Raw genomic sequence first — 21,858 nt, forward strand, 5'->3', positions numbered from 1 at the left:
GCATTACCTCCTAAAGTTCTAGTTTAATAATAAAAAACTAAAATCCAGGTAATTTGTAAATTTTTGTAGGTGTACCATTTTGCAAATATTTTCTTAAGAACCCTTACTTAAGTAAATGACATGTAATAATTTTTCTAATAAAAAGTTAAAATATAGAATATATATATTATATATATAATATATATATATATATATATATTAATATATATATAGGTACCCCATAACCAGCGTAGGTTTGGAAGTGGAGGACTTTACGAGGTCAATTTTATAAAAAGGAAGCAAGATTGGAATGAGGGAATATAACCTCCCACACTGTAGGCCAACTACTTCATAAAAAATGTCGGTAAGAGCTAGGGACGTATTATCCGCGGCGGCCTAGACTATTGGCAGTTGCGGTGGTTTTTCTATGCAGGTTTCAATCCTAACTTGAACAAGAACTTCTAAGTAATATTTGTTCGGACGGACTGATAAATTAAACCTCCCAGGGGGCCAAGTACCAAACAAAGACGGTGGGAAATACATTGGACGCCCCAATCCCTATTGGGGATGTCGTATCCGCGGGTACGTTACCTTGCAGTCCGTGCGGAGTGCCTTCCGTAGAAATAGAAAACCATAAAAAATTATTCCCGAAACCTACAAATAAATTGGAGGGGGATAATTACGATTTGCAAAAGTAACAGTAGTTTGGTTCGTTTACGGTCACGTAGGCCTCAATCGACTTCTTCTAGACTCCACCAACCAAACCTCCCCCCCCACTTGTAATTACTCACGGGAAATAAATAGACATTACCCCCCCGTTTCAGTATGCTTAAAAAATCAACAGTAGAATGTACGTGACATCATATTAAATAATGACCCCTTTTCAAAGCGCTTGGATTTGCTGACTATCATTTCTCCTGCGGTATTGCGCTTATATACGTTAAGTATTTGGAACGCCTTTCCTTGTTCCGTACCGCCTATCGTTCGAAGTTTTTTTTTATTCATGAAACGACCAATTTTGCTTTTGGCTTCGGTAACGACCTCAAGCCTGTACTCTGGTACAAGTCAGAGGTTTCTTCACGGCCAATGGGGAGACTGACTCTGAGTTGAAAACTTTGAAGTTGAACGGAACGGAACAAAAACGGAAGGTAAAACGGGTTCAAAAAGATTGTTTACATCCGGTAATAAGTCCTCTTATGGAATGGAATATGAAAATTTAGGCTTGAAGCCAAGCAATGGAATGTTAAAGTCTTATCAGGGTAGATTAATCTAGACGGAATCCAGGACAATCAGAACGAACGCCACGAAAAAGAAGCTCCGATTGTGGTTGGGTGGCTGATTTCTGCAGCTTCTCACACACCCTCCCCTTATAGGACAGACAGGATCTTGTTCGAAGTTCTTATTTCAATTTGCAATTTTAAAATTTCGGGAATTGGTAATAATAATTAAAAAATAATCGTAACCCCACGACCCAGATTAAACAAAGGAATCGTCGAGGCGAGAGAGTAGAGAGGAGAGAGAACGATATGTAACCTTAGTACCTATCATTATGTGAGCACAAACGATCAGTCAAATCGCGGCGGAGAAAAAGGATTTGACTTTCTCTCTTTCTCTCTCTCTCTCTCTTTCTCTATCTCTCTCACTCTCCTCTCTTCTATCTCTAGACTTACCACAATAAAAAGTCGCTTCTCACACGCACAGTCTCAAAGCAAACCATCAAACGCACACGTTTTTTTTTTTTCTTTTTTTTTTTCTTCTCTCCCCTTTCAAATCAGTGAGTTCAAAACACCAACCATTGCCATCCGCGTTTCTGTATCGTTGCACTGGATTCAAAAATTTACTTTTTAAAACAAAAAAATATCAATGTCTCACACACCGTCAAAAATCAAGGTATAAAATTCATATCTACCGATAAGACTTGTCCCAACTTTCTGCCAGACTTTGGTTAATGTGTTTAGACTTTCAGTAACTTGCCTTTAATGTTTTATTGTATATAATTAAGGAAATGGTTCCTTTGTCCTTGCCCAAGGTTTCGGAAGCGTGGTCACTTCAACTCACTCACTCACTGCAATGGCGGTTGGCCCAAGTCCATTCGTATGGAATCATAGCTAGGCTGGAAGCTTCGCTGAATTTTCTTCCAAAGTTTATTTCTTTAAATAAAATTCACAGTCAAAATATAACGTACTTCAAAATAGTGTCTGTGGGGTGAGTTTGTGTCTGTGTGGTGCGCCAGGTGGGTGTACTAATATATATATATATATAATAGCATATATTAGTAGATAATATAATAATTAACAGATAACATATAACATATATTATATATCATAGTATATATAGATATTATATATCTATATAGAACATCAATAGAGGGATCCCAAGTAATATCCCTTGTTTACTCTAGATATAATATGTTGATACAAAGCTTAAAGCTCTTTCGTCCATCCTCCTGTGGACTTGGAGCCAGAAGGTATGTTTTATAATCCAAGGGAACGCTGTTTCGGAATCGCTAATTGTTTTAAATGCCTTTCCCCGACCTTCCTTAATAACATGACCTTGAAAAAAGTTTCCAATAATCTTAGAAAAGAGACATGGGTATAGGCGTTTTTTCAGGGGTTTTTCAATTACCCTAAATACTCTTAAAAATAAAATTAATTTTCAAAAAAACAGGTTGACAGGAAAACCCCAAACACCGATGTTGGAGTACTATGGCTAAGGAGTAAAAATTGTAAAAATTGGAAAACAAATGCTTATATTGGTGATAGCGGTAGTTCTCTGGACCAGAGGAAAACGTGGAATATGTTAGCAGCTTTGCCGTTTGGGAACAAAGTTCTTTACAAGCGCCATTGCCAAGCATACTGTTGGGATTGCCGATCAATGCCATCGACTTCAAGGGAGGGAAAGTTATTTATAAGAGTAGCGGATAGGGACCCACAGGAGAATTGTGGAAGGAAGCATCTCATCACTTTGAATGACACTTTTGAGGGGAATACTGGCATACAGAACAACTTTACTTTTGAGTGAAGAAAGAAATTTGCAAAACGGGCCAGAATAAAGAACTTCAGAAATGCTGTACAGCCTCACTTCAATCTGATAACGTAAATAACCATCCTTTCGCCCGTTCGAGACGCCTAATCTACCAAACCACCTTTTTGGTTAACGACCGTCAAGATGTTCATTCAGGAAGAAGACCGGAGCTTTGGTCCCAGCCTCGTCAGATCAAAGCGAAGGAAATGGAAAGGCAAACCGACCCAATGACTTGTTCGAATTTTTTAACCTTGTTAATGTTCTTTGTCTGTTTGGTTTATGTGGTTATTTTGGAATTCTTCACCAATACATGTTCTCATTTGATTAGTGATCAAGTCCACACCAAAGGAGGATGGACGAAAAAGCTTTAAAGCGTTGTATAAACATATTATATCTAGATAAACAAGGATAATTAATGTGGATCCCTTCGATTGATTTATTAGAAGCACGATAACAGTTTTTTTATTTTCGCAATTATATTATATAGATATATAATTATATTATATTATACATTTATATATATATATATTATATATATACTAATATATATATATATAGTATATTACCATAGACCCGCAAATTTAATTCTTCCACCGGTCCAATGGGCAGATTATCCCATTCCGGAGAATGGTCCTCCGTAGGTGGGGGTTAGTGCCGTTCAGTGGGCACCTACAAGGGGTCTACTGTAAGGCAGTAAAAGTTCTTTTTTGCAGCAGCCCTTCTGGCCAAGCTGCAACCTCTAATCCCTCTAATTTTTTTACTTGCTACCTCTTATACCATGTTATTCTTTCTTCCACCTTGCCATCCACCCCTCTCCTGACAATGAATTCATGCACACACTTTCATTGCCAAGATAAACGGACAAGAAGTTAGCAAGGTTCTGGCAGAACTCCCATATTATATATATAATATATATCTATATACTATATATAATAATATATAATATATATATATATAACATAAACTATATATATGCAATATAGATATTAAAATATACAGACATCACATATATAATATACATATATCAGAACAGATAGACAGACATTTTAATTTAAAACGTGACACACACAGACAGGGAAACTCAGGCTACAAATGGAGCCTAGGATAATATTAGTGGGAAATATAATAATAATAATAAAATAATAATAATAATAATAATAAAATAACAATATTATTATTATTATTATTATTATTATTAGTATTATTATTAATTAATTATTATTCATAATTAATTCAAAAGGACAAACACTATCTAACCCGAGTAGTTGAGGAGGGAAAAATAATCTTAAGGTCATTGAATAACAGTTGTGATTTGTTTTTGTCTCTTTCTGTTAAACGTTTGGAAAACGGGTGGGGGCGGGTGGGTGTGGTAAGTAGGTATTTTGAGGTTGTGTTAACGTATTGTAAATACGTGATATATAAGTATAAATATTATATATATAATATTATATATAATATATATTAACAATATAATAGTATCCACTAATATATATAGTATGTATACAATACATATAATAATTGTGACAAAGTGCCATAAAGTATCTTGGTTACTTAAACATTACCAATTCATTAATGGTAAGTGTAGCGGTATTAAACGAACTGAAGACTCTAAAGGCAACCAGTTGATCCCATTAATCAACTTACCAGTATTGCAGAGGTAATCTTGTAAGTAATTCAAATTAAATCAAAGGGCATTACTCCAATTCATAACAACTTTAAAAGGTCTCAAGTTATTTTCCCTGGAGTTTCCAGAAGTCTTAGAAGTACTTCCCTGGATTTCATAACCCACTTCAAGTAAATTAGAGGGAAAACAGATCACAATACCACTCTATGTTTCTACCTAAACTAATCATAAAAATTAAATTATGGTGTAAAATAAACCGCACCAAAACTCTCATCAAAATGTTTTAAATACCCAAAAATTTATTATTTAAAACTCAAACAAAAATTATAAGTTGAAATTCATCAATATCAGGGAAAAGTTTACTGTTACTTGACAAAACAAAGCCAAACAGTTTAATTAATTATCGGAATCAATTAAGTCAAAATTAAATCCAAAAATTAATTTTTATCTAACAAAAATTCAAGAAAATGAATTTTAATCAAAATTCAAAAGACGTTAGGCAATACTTAAAATTTGGAAAATTATTTCACAAGTAAATGGGCTAAGCAAGCAATAAAAAACTTGAAAAGAATTATAAGGTCACAAAATTTAATTCACAAGTAGTTAAATTCAAATTAAAGTGCAAAGATTAAGTAAATGCAAAATAACTAAGCTAATTAAATTGTGAACTTATAAAGGAAAAACCACAGAAAAAATGTGGAAAATACCAAAACTGCACAAAAAAGTACTAATCACACAGAATAATAAATAAAATAAAAAAGACACCACTTCCAATAAAGGAAAATGGATAAAATGCACTTCAAATGAACAAACAAAACCAAACACAAAACACAAAAAATTTACCAATGAGTAAAAATGTAAATAGTTTCACTCAAACCAATTGCTAACTATTAGATTATTAGTTCTCTACAAACCATCGTAAACCATTAGTTACTTAGTTTTTTACCAAAACCAAAAACCATCGTAAACCATTGAGATATTAGTTATTAGTTCTCTAAACCCATGCGTAACCAATTAGTTATTAGTTTTTACCAAAACCATCGTATAACCTATTAGATATTAGTTTTTAACCAAACCATCATAAACCATTAGATAATTAGTTGGCAACTAATAAAAATTAAAAATAAACACAACTTTAACCTTCTTGGGTATACCAATTTTCTTTCTTTGAGGGCAGCTTGTTTCAACACTCAGCCCAAAAACAGGCGCCGTTACACGCAATGTATTTTTCTTATTTGTTCAGATTCCACAAAAACACTAAACGAATACTAAATAAACTCTAAGAAATATTCAAAATCCGAAAATCTAAAAAGTTACGAGTGACCATTCAGTAAATTGAAATCGTTACGTTTTAACATAATCGCAAGTAGTTTCGGCGGGGATGGAAGAGAGAGAGAGAGAAGAGAGAGAGAGACGGAGGAGAGAGAAAGGAGGAGAGGAGACAGAGAGAGGAGAGATGTGCTGAACGGAACGTCGGTTCTAAGATGTAATGAATATTCTTTATTCCTTATGAAAAGCTGTGGAACAGGTGGAGATGAACAAAACGTTTTGGACAATAAAATTGTTTCTAGAAGCAGAGGAAAAGTTGAATGCAACTTTACAGATGAACTGTGAAATCTGCATGCTGGTTTTGAACAAAGACGAACAAACATATGAAAACAGTTCAGTTCAACAAACAAAGCCACGTATTACAAATCCGAAACAGACACGAGCAAAAGTCCCTATCAGGAACGTTGATGACAGAATCCCAAAATACTAACGAAGCCACCCCTATGTCTATTAATCAAACGTGTCTTGACAGGTTTGAAAAACAAAACTCTAGCTTCGAACGGACCACAAGATAATCTCTCTCTCTCTCATACTATGGTTATATATTCTTTTTATATTTATGTTATTGCCGGAGAAATTCTGAACACACATTTTAAACAAAACATCCCTAATGTTGCCAAACCTACTAAATAACATTTTATATAGTCGAAGAGGGGATTATAGTGTTTTGGAAAAGTTAGCAACATATATAAATATTATTATTATATATCTAATATATATCTATAATATATATAATATATATATACGATATGGTGTGTGTTTGGGTGGTGTCGTGTGTAAATGTAGGCAATAATAAAAATTGAATGTGCTTAAAAAAGCACTGAGAGAAGAGAGAGAGAAACGTAGGCAATATAAACTTAATGTGGCTTTGAGAGAGAAAGTCAGTCCTGGAAGGGTTACTTACGGAACGTGCAACCAAATGTTTTATTTTTCAGCCCAGATTATTTGTAAACCCGATGCAGTGTTTAGTTATATCACAGGCATGCCACTAGTAAACACCGTTCACTTCAAAATTAAAAAAAACCTTGCGCAGCAGGGCCATTATAGTCCTCCCCACCGGTAGTTTTAACAATGGTTCTGGATTAAGAGGGAGGAGGGGGGGGGGGGGGGGTGGGGGGGGGGGGGGGGGAGGGGGTCACAGGATGGGGTTGTCAGAGAGAAGGAGTCATTATTTTACAATAATTGCTGAAGTACGCTTGTTCAATATACAAAACGCTGGTGGCCAAAACAAAAAACACCCATTATATTGCATTGCCAAGAGAGAGAGAGAATTATAATTTTTTGATGTCGTGTTTTCCCCAAAAAAGTAGTACTGTTTAAAAACAAAAAAACTTACCTTGTTTAGGAAAGGAAAAAATGAACAGGATGAGGAACATCTTTCTGTCGATGGCGATGTCTCCTCTAAGGAATGGATGGAACTAATTAACAAGTCATCGGAGACAAATACCTTCATCCTTGTAACTCTCCACTCGACGGCATCAGCAGCAGCACAGCGCCTTAAAAAAGAAAACAACTCAGATGAATAATGCGAAAAAGAGGACACATTCAAATACAACAATAAACTAAGAACTAAACGCATATAAAAATACGAGGCTGGGTTATCATTTAGAGAGAAACAAAACACAACACCACACACAACACAAAGCAGATTATTCAGATGAAACAAAAGGCCTGTTCCTTTCCTTTTTTAAGTGGCGGGAAAGGGCGGTTGCTTTACGAGACAAGTTAATCCCCCCCCAAAAAATTCGCTCTAACCGAACTTCACAAGCAACCCGTCAAAGACGTAACTAATGGAAATATTAACTATCAATAAAGATACTAGAGACCAGTTGCGGCAACCGAGCAGAACTGCACTCAGGTCGGGACAGGACAGGAGAGAGATGAAGAGGAGCGAGGAGAGAGAGAGAGAGTAGAAAAACTCCAGGAACGGTGGGCTACGGAGCCCTTACTCCCCGAAGGCCATAATTGGTCGAAAATAAAAATTCTCAAAGAACTTCGGGGATAACGACCCTCCCTTTTTGGTGATCTCGCGGTTCTTCTGTAAGCAATCCAGAAGAAACTACAGTTTACTTATTTTTGCTATTTTTAAAACTTCGGTTGCTCTGTGAATTATTATAAATTAAATAGACATCAGCCTTACTAGGCCTTTCCTTTCTTTTCTCGGCCGTCAGACGGGTGGGGGGGACGGGGACGGTTATTTGTAGACTTGGAAGGGAGGAAGGTGGGGCGGGGGATGACTGAGGGAGGTTACATCATGGTTACGGTAAAAAGGGGAGGGGGGAATGGGGGCAAGGGGGTTGGAGGGAAAAGGGGCAAAAGGGGTTGACAATATCTTAGATTTGGCATATTTTATTTCTAACCAGCGCTGCCAGTTTCACAATGTTCCATAAACAAATTACGTTCTCCATCCTATGAATCATTTAATAATAATAATAACTAATAATAATAATAATAATAATAATACTAATAATAGCAGTTATTATTTCAAATGGGAGAAGGAAATAGAAGATATAAATAATTATTCAGATGGGTATTAATTATCGTCGATGACTCATAAATCGGAGACTATAAAGCTGTTATTTTAAAATATAACGAAATGATTGTATCATAAGATGAATATTGTAAAAATTAGATATTTAAATTTTTTTTAAGTTATGCATTGAGTATATGAAAGAAAAAAAAATTGTAGAATATTGTTCTTAAATACATTATACTGTAATAGATATTTGCACACTGGATATATTTTTAGTAATGTCACGAAACACTAAAGGGGGAACAATATGGAGGAGGAGGGTGGAGTTGGAGGAGGAGGAGGAGGGTGAAAGAGGAGGGTTGAGTTGGAAGAGGAGGAGGTGAAAGGAGACGGAAGAGGATGCAATGAAAATGGAGGAGGATGAAGCAATGACGATGAAGGAGGAGGAGGAGAAGTGCACAGTCAAGAGGGAAAGGCTGGTAGGCTTACAGGAATAAGCGAAGTCAAATTAATAATCACGTTTCCTCCAAGAACAAAACAGGATCGAGGACAGATATACGCGCTCTCTCTCTCTCTCTCTCTCTCTCTCTCTCTCTCTCTCTCTCTCTCCTATAACTAACCCTCCCCTCCTACGATTCTCCGTCTGTAATATACAAAGCAGGATTAATGTCTCTCCTTAAACATCGGCCCAACCTCCTCCTATCCCCCCCGCTCCCCACGTAACAGTCATAACCATTGGCTACATCGCAACAGAACATAGAAGAAGGTTATATATACCTGGAGTTGCGATCACTATACCAGCTTGGAGGAATAATGCCATTATTCCTCCAAGTATACCAGCACTACATAGTTCGGTGGTCTTCCACCAGGGCGGCGCTGCAAAGCCTTGCGGCCATTTGTAAAAAATCTCCTACCTTGCAAATAGAACAGGGGATTAATGCGACTGAGAATTCTTTTTTATCGTTAATGTTTAATGAGTATGTGTAGCGGATTTTTAGGGTTTAGTAAGTGTTTAGTAAATGTTTTATGAGAGGTAAGAGTTTAGCGAATGTTTATGAGAGGTAAGGTAAGTGAATGTGCAGTTTAGGGTAGCGAATGTTTGGGTGTAAGTATTCAATGATGCTTACTCAGTTTAGAGGTTTAGTGAACGTTATTAATTGTATTGTTTATGTGTAAGTATTCAATGAAGCTTATCAGTGTTAGGGTTTAGTGAATGTTATTATTGAATGTTTATTGTGTAAGTATTCAGTGAATGTTTAGTGAGTCGTTAGGATTTTTAGTGAATGTTAGTGTGTAAGTCTGGAGTGATGTCTTGGAATGTTGGTCTTTAGTGAATGTTTATGTGTAAACATTCAGTGAATATTTACTCAGTGTTTAGGGTTTAGTGAATGTTATTGAATGTTTGTGTAAGTATTCAGCGAATGTATAAGGAGCCTTTAGGGTTTTGGTGAATGTTTTGTCAATGTTAGTGAATGCTTAGTGTGTAAATATTCAGTGAATGTCTAATGTAGTGGTTAGTGAATGTCTTGTGAATGTTGGTGTTTAGTGAAATTTTAGTGTGTAAGCATTCAGTGAGTGTGTAGGATTTAGTGTGTGTGTTTAGTGAGTGTTTGGGGTTCAGTGAAGGTAGTGTTTAGTGTGTTAGTGTTCAGTAAATGTTTACTGTGTAAGTATTTGGTGAATGTTTAGTGAGTGTTTAGGGTTTAGTTAATGTTTTGTGAATGTTAGTGTTTAGCAAATGTTTAGTTTGCAAGCATTCAGTGAATGTTTAGTGAGTATTGAGCGAATGTTTGGTGATTGCTTACGGGTAGTGAATGTTGAGTGTTAGTGTGTAAGTATTCAGTGAATGTTTAGTGCGCATAATCATTGAATGTTTAACGAGTGTTTAGATTTAGTTAATATTTTGTGAATGTTTGTGTCGTGAATGTTAGTGCTTAGTGAATGTTAAGTGTGCAAGTGTTTATTGAGTGTTTAGTGAATGTTAGTGTTGAGTGAAAATTTAGTGTGTAGGTGTTTATAGAGTGTTTAATGAGTGGATGGTCATTCACTGTTTAGTGTTTAATGAGTGTTTAGGGGGTTTAATGAGGAATTAATGAATGTTAAGTGAGTGTTTAGTGTATAAAGGTAGTACTTAGTGTTATGAGTACTTAGTGAATGTTTAGTGTATAGTGAATGCTAAGGGATTGTTTAGGGTTTACATTAAACCCTAAACAATCACTTAGCATTCACTATACACTAAACATTCACTAAGTACAAAATAAATGAGTTTAGTGTTTTATGAGTGTTAAGTGTATAGTAACTGCCTAGTGAGTGTTTAGTGTTATTGAGTGTGAATTCAGTGTGTTAAGTATGTGTGTTTAGTGGGTGTAAGTGCATTGTGAATGTTAGTGTTTAATGATTGTACATTACTGTTTAGTTAGTGCTCAGTGGCTATATGCAAAGAAGTCCTGTAATTTACAGGAACCAAGTGCTTAGGCCAACATATTTTTGTAAGGTAATTTTTCTCTCTGAAATTGGGTCCGGTAATAACAATAGTAATAATAATAATCATTAACTAATAATATCAGTAACACTCATAATGATAACAATAGTAGAAATAATAGTAGTAATGATAGTAATAAAATAATAATAGTAAAAAAGATAAAAATTATAGTAGCAAAAATAATAATAATAGTAATAAAGTATATTACTATGAGCTGGACCGAGATTCTTCATCGTCAGTTTTATTATGATTATAATTATCATGATTATTATTCCCAAATGCTATATTCAGCTAGTGTACATTCAGCGTCCATGAAGATAATATCTCCTGCCTGGTATACGGGTGGTAGTTTTCACCTCTTTTTTTCTCTCTCTCTCTCTCTCTCTCTCTCTCTCTCTATTTCTATCCAACAAGGCTTTTATTATTATTATACTTATTATTAATTACTATTCGTCCTTTTGGTCTCCTTTCCAATGGAAGGTTCCGAAGGGAACATTTATAATAATAATAATATTAATATCTGCGATGACACTAAACCGCCAGAATGCGAGGCATGGCGGGGAAGATGTGAAGTAGTACTATAGGCTAGTGCTCCTCCTCTAACCAGTAACCCACAAGGCTTTAGATTTTCATTATTCCATTCCATTCTTGACCATTCGTGCCCCATCCTGAGTCAATATATATGATCATATTAATTAATCCATTGTTTTTTTTTTTTTTTTTTTTTTTTTCATTTTTTCAATCTAGGCTCTTAAAACCTTCAAGATTCTTGCCAGTTACGCCCAAGGAAAGCAGCTACTCTTGATATGCTTTAATCATCATTCAGTGAAAACTTAATTCTAATAACAGTATTTATTTATTTATTTATTTATTAAGCCTAAAACCGACATGACGGAACACACACCTCTGAAAGCACATAGCGGGACAAAGGAGTAGTCCTCGACGCTCACACCAAAGAAAAGCCCCCCCAAACCTTCCCTCTTGTGCAACAAGAATCAACCCGCCCATCTTCCCTTTTTTTTTTATGCAACGAAAGCAATAAGAATCAATAAGCGCAGAAAACAAAATGCATAAGACGTATAAATAACACTAAGTTTCTCTGCGATTACAGTTTTACTCTGGTTTATATTTCACGTCCTGACGCATTCGTCCAATATTTTATATCATTACTACTATAGTTATTAATGTTATATCAGTCTAGTTGCAGTTGCAAATCGCCACTACAGTATACGAGACACCCTCACCCTCTCCCCCTCTAAAACACTGTCAGGCCTATATTAAATGTTGAAATTTATGCATATTATAATAAACTCCAGCAGATATGAAGTATATTTATTTATTATACATAATAATAATAAGAGTTCAGACGTGAATTATGTATATATATGTCTAAATGTAAGATTAGACGTCTATGATGATCTTCGACTTCTTTTCATCGGATTCAGATCTTAAATTAACGACATTTATTTAAAACTTCTCCCATTATGTTGATTTAGTTTAGTTGTTTATCACTGACTGTTTAGACATAGGATATATCTCTCCCTATCTCTCTCATTATTCACACACAGCTTGTCATTATAAATCAGCGTCTATCTGCCTGCTGTTCCATCCACGTGCTGTTGCCTGCACGCAGAGCAAGAGCCCGTTCAGCATATACTATAAGGCTTTCTGGATCTATAAACTAAAGTCGACTGTTGAAGGTCGCAGATGGGGTGGGGGACATGACATAAGAATAAATAAAAAAATATCGACTATTCAGATGTGGCAAGACCCGAATCTTTGGACGCAAACCTAGACCTATGACGACACCATTTCAATATATCTGATGATTTACTTGTTCATGGAACGGGCTTTGGATATATATATATATATATATATATATATATATATATATATATATATATATATATATATATATACATCTATATATATATATCTATATATATATATATAGATATGATATATATATATATATATATATATATATATATAGAGATAGATAAATAGAGCAGTTATATACTACGAATGTGAAAGTGACCTCTGGGTTGAGTAATCTATGGAGCCAGCTGCTTTCAGGAGAGACGGATTAGTGGTATTAAAGAGAGAAATATCATAATGAATCATAAAAAGTTAAAGGAGAGTTCGGAGAGAGAGAGAGAGAGAGAGAGAGAACTCTCTCTCTTATTAGAATAATGCGTGAAAAAAGGTCTTCCTTCCTTCCTCCTTCCAACTTTTGAAATCCATCAACGGAAAATTGTTGCACTTAAACAATTATTGTAATTGTAAACGATAACATTGTTCGTAAGTTCCGAATTACAAAATATGTTTGTGACTTATACTAAAATGAATCGTGATTCACACGTTTACATTTTTTTAATGAAAAGCGAAGGAGAAATTGGTGGGGGAGGAGGAAGTGGTTGTGTGGTGGTGGTGGTGGTGGTGGTTTTGGTTCTGAATGCAAGCAGGCATAGTCAGTCTCTCTCACTCTCTGTGCATCAGTCTCTAGTCTCTCTCTCTCTCTCTCCCCCTCTTTGTTTCTTAGTGACACTCTCGCACTCTGTCTCATAGTGAGCACTCTCTCTGTATCAGTCTCTCTCTTCTCTTGCTCTGTCTCGTATCTTTCTCTTTCGCTCTCATTCTCTCAGACTTTGATCTCTCTCTCTCTCTCTCACTGTGAGGCCACACCAGACGCGGCAAGCGTGGAGGTTGCCAGCAAGAGGTTCCGCGGCAGTTTGAATCATTGGGTATCTTATACAGGTGGCCACACAAGACTAGCGGGACGGCTCGACCCTCTGCAGTTGCCGCCAAGCGATGTAACATGTTTTAAAATACCGCGGCGGTTTCCGGCGTCTTCTCCGAAAACAACCCCATTTTCTATATGATTATGGGCTATGTTACTTGAATGGCTGCTTCTCTTTATTGATTATATTGATCACTATGTTGTCAAGTTAGTTCCTTTATTAAGGCACTTTCATTTGTAACCTAAAAATTGTTTAAAGCATATTATCATTGTTAAATAACTGATATTAGCATAGAAACTTTTATGCATAAGCGATACATTTATTATCTGTTCAGTAACAATATCGAGTTAATTATTCATATCTATAATGCATACTTATATTAGCAGTTATTTCAACACTCATTTGTGTACTTTCAGACTGCGTTTATTGTTGTTCTCAATAACGAGTCAAGCAAATAGACCGAGTTCTCATATGGTCTAAATGCTTTCCCTGGGGATGAGTTCATTACTGAATTTAAAGTAAATATTTCAAAAGGACCACAATACATAAACAGACCCTCCAACTTGACATGGTCACTAACGTGCAGATGAACAGGTAATCAGTTGCCGAAGTGTCACCTGTTCAGTTGGTTGTATCTGATGGTAGTGGCTACATAAGAATCAATTAACTGGGGAGGTTTCGGTGGAGAGCTTCGTGGGATCCCCGTGATCCACTCCATAAAATTTCATTTTTTTTTTTTTTTTTTAAAGAAATGGAAGAAGTAGAATAGAACGAGTGGCCCCTAAATGTGCCCATCGGTGTCATGCATCCGACTCCACTCTCTACGTCAACTTAAAGGTGCCAACTATTATGCACTCAGCCACTCACAAATAAGCCTTGTCCAGCTGCATAGACTTGATAACTATACGAATTCTCAGTGCAGCAGCATCACCGATTTATGAAATATTCGTGGTACTTTGTACTTTCTTCATTAATGTTTACAATGAATGTACAAGCAAAACTGATTTTTCATTGTGTTACTTTCTTTGATGTAAAGTTTATCATTGAACTTTATTTTATATATCGGTAAATCGTTAATTTCAACATTGCAGCCAAATATTAATTTAGTTTTATTTAATTTGCAATTAATTATGTTTCCAATGTTTTTCTAAGTATCTTTAAAGAAGTAACCCTATATGCTAAATATAATAAGACGTTAAAATCCATATTTTCTTTTCACTTCCCTTACAGTAATAGCTTTAAGGGATTTTAACCTTTCACTTGTCCCAAAATTTACTGCCAATAAGGTTACTATTTCCTGAATGATAGTTCAGGAAAGATGGGTTGTCTATGGTGCGTCGTTTGTTTTATTTGTTTTGGGTCATACGTAGTCTACTGTCAAGTTTAACTCTTAGGTTTTCTATTAAAGGCAATTTCCTACCCAACCGCAACAATGACTTATTTGCACAGAAGTATATCTTTGACCGCTGAGCGTGACGCGTGGGAGGGTGGCGTTTCTGGTGTGGCCATGAGTCGTTTTAACTCTGTTCTCCCGCTCGAGTCTTGCCTGCACCTCGACGCTTCCCGCGTCCGATGTGGCCTTCCTTACCCTTAGTGACTCTCTCTCTCTCTCTGACTTCTCTTAATGACTCTCTCTCTCCGCGGATGGACTATAACTATTCTTTCAGACATCCTAATCCTTAACTCGCACTGCACTCCGTCCCTTAGTGACACTCCCTCTCTCGTTGCATGCAGAAAGGCCTATAAGAAGCTTCTGTTATTAATGATGTTTTACTACTAAGGATGAGATGGATATGAAACCAATGAGTCATGATGATTCTGAAGCCATAATATGAACTCTAAAACCTCCACTATGTTGTATTGAGAGAGAGAGAGAGAGAGAGAGAGAGAGAGAGAGAGAGAGAGAGAGAGGCGCAAAGTAGAACTGTGGATTCATTCTCACTGTGAATCATCGATGCCTGAACTTATACTTAATCTCTCCGAATGATCCCATTTCCTTCCTTCCATGTTTTTATCAGAATTCCCTTCGTCCTTTTATCCGTTTCCGATGCTTACACACCCTCTCTCTCTCTCTCTCTCTCCTTCTTCTTCTTCTTCTTCACCTCATAACTCCAGAGGATCATTATATTCTTGATTGCGGATTCTGTAGCACCTGAATGCCGCCCACCAGTCCACCCTCCAATTAATGGACATACAGCGGTCTGCTGTTAGAGAATGCTGTTAAACGTTTCTGAAAAGATGCCTTTGAAAATGATGCTCGAAAATGCTGTTAAAATATGCTGTTCGAAAAGGCCGTTGAAATGCTGTTCTGATGCTGTCCGAAAATGTCAAAAGTGCAGTTCCAAAATGCTGTTTAAAGATGGTGTTCGAAAATGCTGCTTAGAAAGATGCTGTTAAAAACGTTGTTTGAAAGTGCTGTTAGATTGTGTTAAAACGCTGTTTGAAGGTACTGTTAAAAGATGTTTATAAAGATGTTGTTAAAAACGCTGTTAGAAGGTGCTGTTAAAAGATTCTGTTAAAAACGCTGTTAGAAGGTGCTGTTTAAACAAACGCTGTTAGAAGGTGCTGTTAGATGCTGATAAAAAACGCTGTTAGATGCTGATAAAAAACGCTGTTAGAAGGTGCTGTTAAAACGCTGTTAGATAATGTTAAAAACGCTGTTAGAAGGTGCTGTTAAAAGATTCTGTTAAAAACGCTGTTTGAAGGTACTGTTAAAAGATGTTTATAAAGATGTTGTTAAAAACGCTGTTAGAAGGTGCTGTTAAAAGATTCTGTTAAAAACGCTGTTAGAAGGTGCTGTTAAAAGGTTCTGTTAAAAACGCTGTTAGAAGGTGTTGTTAAAAGGTGCTGTTAGATGCTGATAAAAAACGCTGTTAGAAGGTGCTGTTAAAACGCATAGATACTGTTAAAAACGCTGTTAGAAGGTGCTGTTAAAAGATGCTTTTAAAACGCTGTTGATGCTGTTAAAACGCTGTTAGAAGGTGCTGTTAAAACTCCGTTAGAAGGTGCTGTTAAAACGCTGTTAGAAGATGCTGTAAGATGCTGTTAAAAACGCTATTTGAAGGTACTGTTAAAAGATGTTTTTAAAGATGCTGTTAAAAACGCTGTTAGAAGGTGCTGTTAAAAAAGCTGTTTGAAAGTGCTGTTAGATTGTGTTAAAACGCTGTTTGAAGGTACTGTAAAAGATGCTGTTAAAAACGGTGTTTGAAGGTGCTGTTAAAAAGAGGATGTTAAAATGCTATTTGAAGGTGCTGTTAAAAAGCTCTTGCTAGTGCTGTTAAAAGATGCTGTTAAAAATGCACTTCGAAGCGCTGTTCAAACGCTGTTTGAGTGTGCTGTTAAAAGATGCTGTTAAAACGTCGTTTGAAAGTGCTGTTAAAAACGCTGTTAGAAAATGTGGGGGTAGGTTGTAGGTGGGGTATGGGCCCTCAACATTCAGCCCTTATTTGAAGGTGTTGCTGACTGAACGTTTATAAAAGGATAAATAAATGACTGATAATTCGATGAAAACTGCATCCTAATTCTCTCTCTCTCTTCCTCTCTTCTCTCGGCTCTCCTCATGGTAATGTATTAACCAGTTGATCAGAGACACTGATGAAAATATCCAAAATGTATGGTTGCAAAATACATTATTATTACACAAACACACACCACACCACACTCATCACACAAAAACATATATATATATATATCTATAATATATAATATAATAGACTAATATATATATATATAGATATTATATATATAGTTGTATGTATATAATAAATATACATTATATATGAGTGTGTGAACTAAAGAATTTTAGGCTTCCCTCATCAAATAAGCTTAAAATCCCCTTTTTCTTTCATTCTTAATTCTTTAAAATTTATTTCTTTTGTGCTATTATAATCTGTGACTGAAATATCAAAATTTCCCGCTGACTTTTCAGTTCCTTTCCCGACGGAGACATTATTTATTGACTCACTTTTCAAGTCGTCTCCATTTGCATGGTTTCTGCTGTAGCCGTCGAAGTCTTCAGGAGGAGCCTTCAGTCGCTCCAAGTCCTTCCGAAAGGAGGCTCCGCCAGGAATCTGAAAAAAATGCATCGAAGCCGAAATGAGGTTCTGCGGAATCCCCGGAGCTCCAGTGGCATTTTCCAATTCTGACGTTTTGATCGGGTGGAAAGAAAGGCAACCATGTTTGCTCTTGGTAAATTTAACTTTGTGAAAAACGCAATGGCTCTGATCCCTACCGGATCAGTGGTACAACCTATTATAAATGGAATCCTCGGATTGTTTATTGGTAATAACGCAGCATCTCTTGTTCTGGGAGGACTTCTTGGCCGCGCACATCAGTGCATTGGAGGCCAGAAGGCTCTCCAGATTGCTCAAGATGCTACTACAACTGCCCGGATGAACGCCGAAGACGACCTTTTCTACGCCACCGAGATGATCTCTCTCCTGAAGGAAGACTGGACGGATGCTCGGGAGGAGAACATTTTCCTCCTGGATGAGATCGAAGACTTGAATTTGAACGAAGCTACTCTGACAACGACAAATCAAGATTTGCTGGACCAGTTGATGGAAGAGAAGCATAACGCTGAAGGGCTTCGTAAAGAACGCGACTCTGCTGAAGAGGCGAATGAACACCTGAGGCAGCAAATAGAAGAGTTGCAGAAGGCATTAACACTGAAGGAAAAGGAAGCAGAAAATCTGCATGAAGAACTCGCATGCAGAGAGAAAGAATGTGAGCAGAACCGGGAAAAAGTAGAAGAACTGCAGAAACAAGCAGAAGACAACGATTTCTACTGTGGCTACCTTGAGGAAAAGGTTAAGGCCCACGAAGCAGAGAGAAAGAGACTGACCCAGGTGGCCACAGAACTCAAGGAGAGACTGCGAGTCTCACAGCGAGAACCAGCGTCTGTTCTCACTAGAAATCTGGATCAAGTGAAAAATCACGGTCGTGAGATGCAGGAGACTCAAGGTCTGCAGAAGGAGGCCCATTTCATAGAAGCCAGAGTTCAGTCGCTTCCGAAGAAGATCAAAGATGAAAAGCCTAAGAATGATGCCTCGGCTGATGAGAACAAAGCAAAAGGAAACACGTTCTACAAGCTTGGACGCCTGGAAGAAGCTTGTGAATGTTTCCTCAGATTACTGAATGTGGCTGACGACCAAGCGGACTACAGGCTGAGACTGGGATTGTGTCTCTTGTTGCTTGGCAGACACAGCGAAGCTATGGTCCAGCTTGAAGGATTAGATGGTCGAAAAGATTTGGTTGCAGCCGCCAAAGCCCTCCAAAGAATGCAATGTCACGGCTGCCCCTACTACATCCTGGAATGCTGAAAACGGCATAATTGAAGGTATAGAGTGGCCTACAGGAAACGGCACTCAAGTTCGACCCTGATAGGTGCCAAGGGTCTGAAAGAACAGCGACAACGTAGGAAGGAAATCATGCAGAAGGTCAATTATGCCAACGATCTCCTGCATGATGCTGAGGAAAGACAAGAATACGACGCTGTCAGGGAGTTCATCAAGGAACAGGCAGCTAGAGTGTTTCAAGATCCTCAGGAGGCCATGAAAGTAAAGAGGAAGAGACCTGGAAGGAGAGCGAAGAGGATGAATACTAAAGGACCACTAGGAGGGGGAAACAGCCCCTGATTAACCAACATGACTTGTCACCAGTTGGTGATGTTGCATCGTGTTCCAGAGGAGCTGTGATCTTCTCGGCCCATTCGATGGCTTGACTGGAGGATGGGTGTTCACTGCTGCTCCCCCCAGCAGCAACCAGCGACGGGAGGTCCCCCCACCTCCCACACACCCATCCTGCAATCCAACCCCATCGGACTGGACAAGAAGATCGCAATGCCTCTGGAACATGACGCAGCATCATCAACTGGTGACCAGTCAGAATCCTTCACTTGGGCTGTGTCTTTGTAGCTGTAAAGACAAGTCTTGTAAACGTCCTTTTCATCACGCATCCTCGGCGATTCTCTCGTCTCCCTGACGGAGGAAGGAGGACAAGCTCTCAAGAAGAGAGCCGACATGCCTTCTACTTCATATGTGAATTGGGTTATGCACTGCATGTCGAATCTCATCTTTTGCATATACTGCAGTGGCAACCTCTGGCGTGGCGTAAAAACCCGTAAGTTCAATGCCTTTTATATATGCAAAATATGGGTTATGCAATGCATAATGGATTGAATACTCACATATACTCCTACTGTGGCAACCTCTGGTGTGGCGTAAAAACCTGTTAGTTAATGCATTCTACTTCATATGTGAATTAGGTTATGCACTGCATGTAGAATCCCATCTTTTGCATATAATGCAGTGGCAACCTCTGGCGTGGCGTAAAAACCCGTAAGTTCAATGCCTTTTATATATGCAAAATGTGGGTATGCAGTGCATAATGGATTGAGTACTTGCATGTACTCCTACTGTGGCACCTCTGCGTGGCGTAAAAACCCGTAAGTTCAATGCCAAAATAAATAAGTATATGCATAAATATTTGATCCAGTGTGTCAAGAGGAAAGATTCCATCTCTCTTGGCTAGCTGATGGAGCTGAGAATGGGGAAGGGTCCACCCCTGGCAAAAATAAACCCCCAATTCGATGACGCTCCATTGGCGAAGATGCCCCAGGGGTGAGATCGCTTGCGATCGTGAAAGGCCCATAATTATATATATAATATATAGATATATAATATATATATATATATATATTTATATATATATAATATATATATACCTAGACATATATAAGATATATAGAGATATATATATATATATATATTGTAAATATACAGATATATATTAATATATTATCAAATATACAGATATAAATTAATATATATAAATATACAGATATATATAGTATATATAGATATTATACATATATATATATATATATACACATTATATATATATATATTTATATATATATAAATATACATATATTATATATATATATATATATATATATATATATAATATATTTCATATATATATATACATTATGTATATATATATAATGTATATATATATATATAAATATATATAAATATATATATATATATATATATATAATGTATATATATATATATATATATATATATAAATATATATATATATATATATATATACATTATATATATATATATATTATATATAGGATATATATCTGTATATTTATTAATATAGATATATTATAGAAAGAGAGATTTATATAGATATAGAAGCTATATATATATATATATATCATATATATATGTATATATATATAATAGATAGGATAGAATAATATAGGGATAGATAAATAATATATAATAAGATGTATATAAGTGTATATATATATAGATATAGAGATTATAGAGATAGATAGATAGACATATATATAGAGACTTATATATATATTAATAGAGATATAATATAGATATATATTATATATATATAGCTGTATAAGGTAATATATAGAATATAATATATATAAGATATATATTAGATTATAATATAGATAGATTACGAGATAGAGATCATCTATATATATATTATATAATATTTCATATATATATAGAGAGAGATTATAGATCTATATCTATATAAATATATATGATAAAATAGATAGATATAGATATATATATATCTATATAGATATATCTTATAGATATATATCTATTATATTATAGATTATATATAATATATATATATATATATATATATATGAGATGTATATATATATGTATATTATATTCTAATATATAATTAGATATTAATATATCTATATATATATATATATGTATATGTATATATATATATATATATAATATATATATATAGTATATATGTATATATATATAGATATTATATATATATATATATATATATCTATAACTTATATTATATATATATTAAGATATACTATATAGATATATATCTATATAGATATATGAATTATATATAGATATATATAATATATATATATATATATATAATATATATATGGTATATATATATATATATATATATATATATATATATATATAGTATATATACTTATGTATATATATTATATATATATATATATATATATATCTATATATATATATGTATATATATATATATATATATATATATATATATTATATAGATATATATATAATATATAGATATATAGATATATTATTATATATTTATATAATATTATATATATATCATATATTATTATATATAT

At 35.3% G+C, this 21,858-nt stretch overlaps 2 long non-coding RNA genes and 1 pseudogene across 3 annotated transcripts in view; 2 read left to right on the forward strand and 1 right to left on the reverse strand.

Moving 5' to 3' along the window:
* The window catches only part of LOC135202238 (uncharacterized), a 362,178-nt gene that overhangs the window by 213,729 nt on the left and 126,591 nt on the right, over nucleotides 1-21,858 (forward strand). The window lies entirely within an intron of this gene.
* Nucleotides 17,570-21,858, reverse strand: part of LOC135202237 (uncharacterized) — a 200,435-nt gene continuing 196,146 nt past the window's right edge. Inside the window, exon 3 of the long non-coding RNA XR_010311692.1 lies at nucleotides 17,570-17,722. This is a non-coding gene — a long non-coding RNA (uncharacterized LOC135202237). The remainder of the gene's footprint in view (nucleotides 17,723-21,858) is intronic.
* Nucleotides 19,082-21,858, forward strand: part of LOC135201935 (metallophosphoesterase 1-like) — a 44,186-nt pseudogene continuing 41,409 nt past the window's right edge.

The sequence above is a fragment of the Macrobrachium nipponense genome, chromosome 30 (genome assembly GCF_015104395.2).
Source record: "Macrobrachium nipponense isolate FS-2020 chromosome 30, ASM1510439v2, whole genome shotgun sequence".
NCBI lineage: Eukaryota > Metazoa > Arthropoda > Malacostraca > Decapoda > Palaemonidae > Macrobrachium > Macrobrachium nipponense.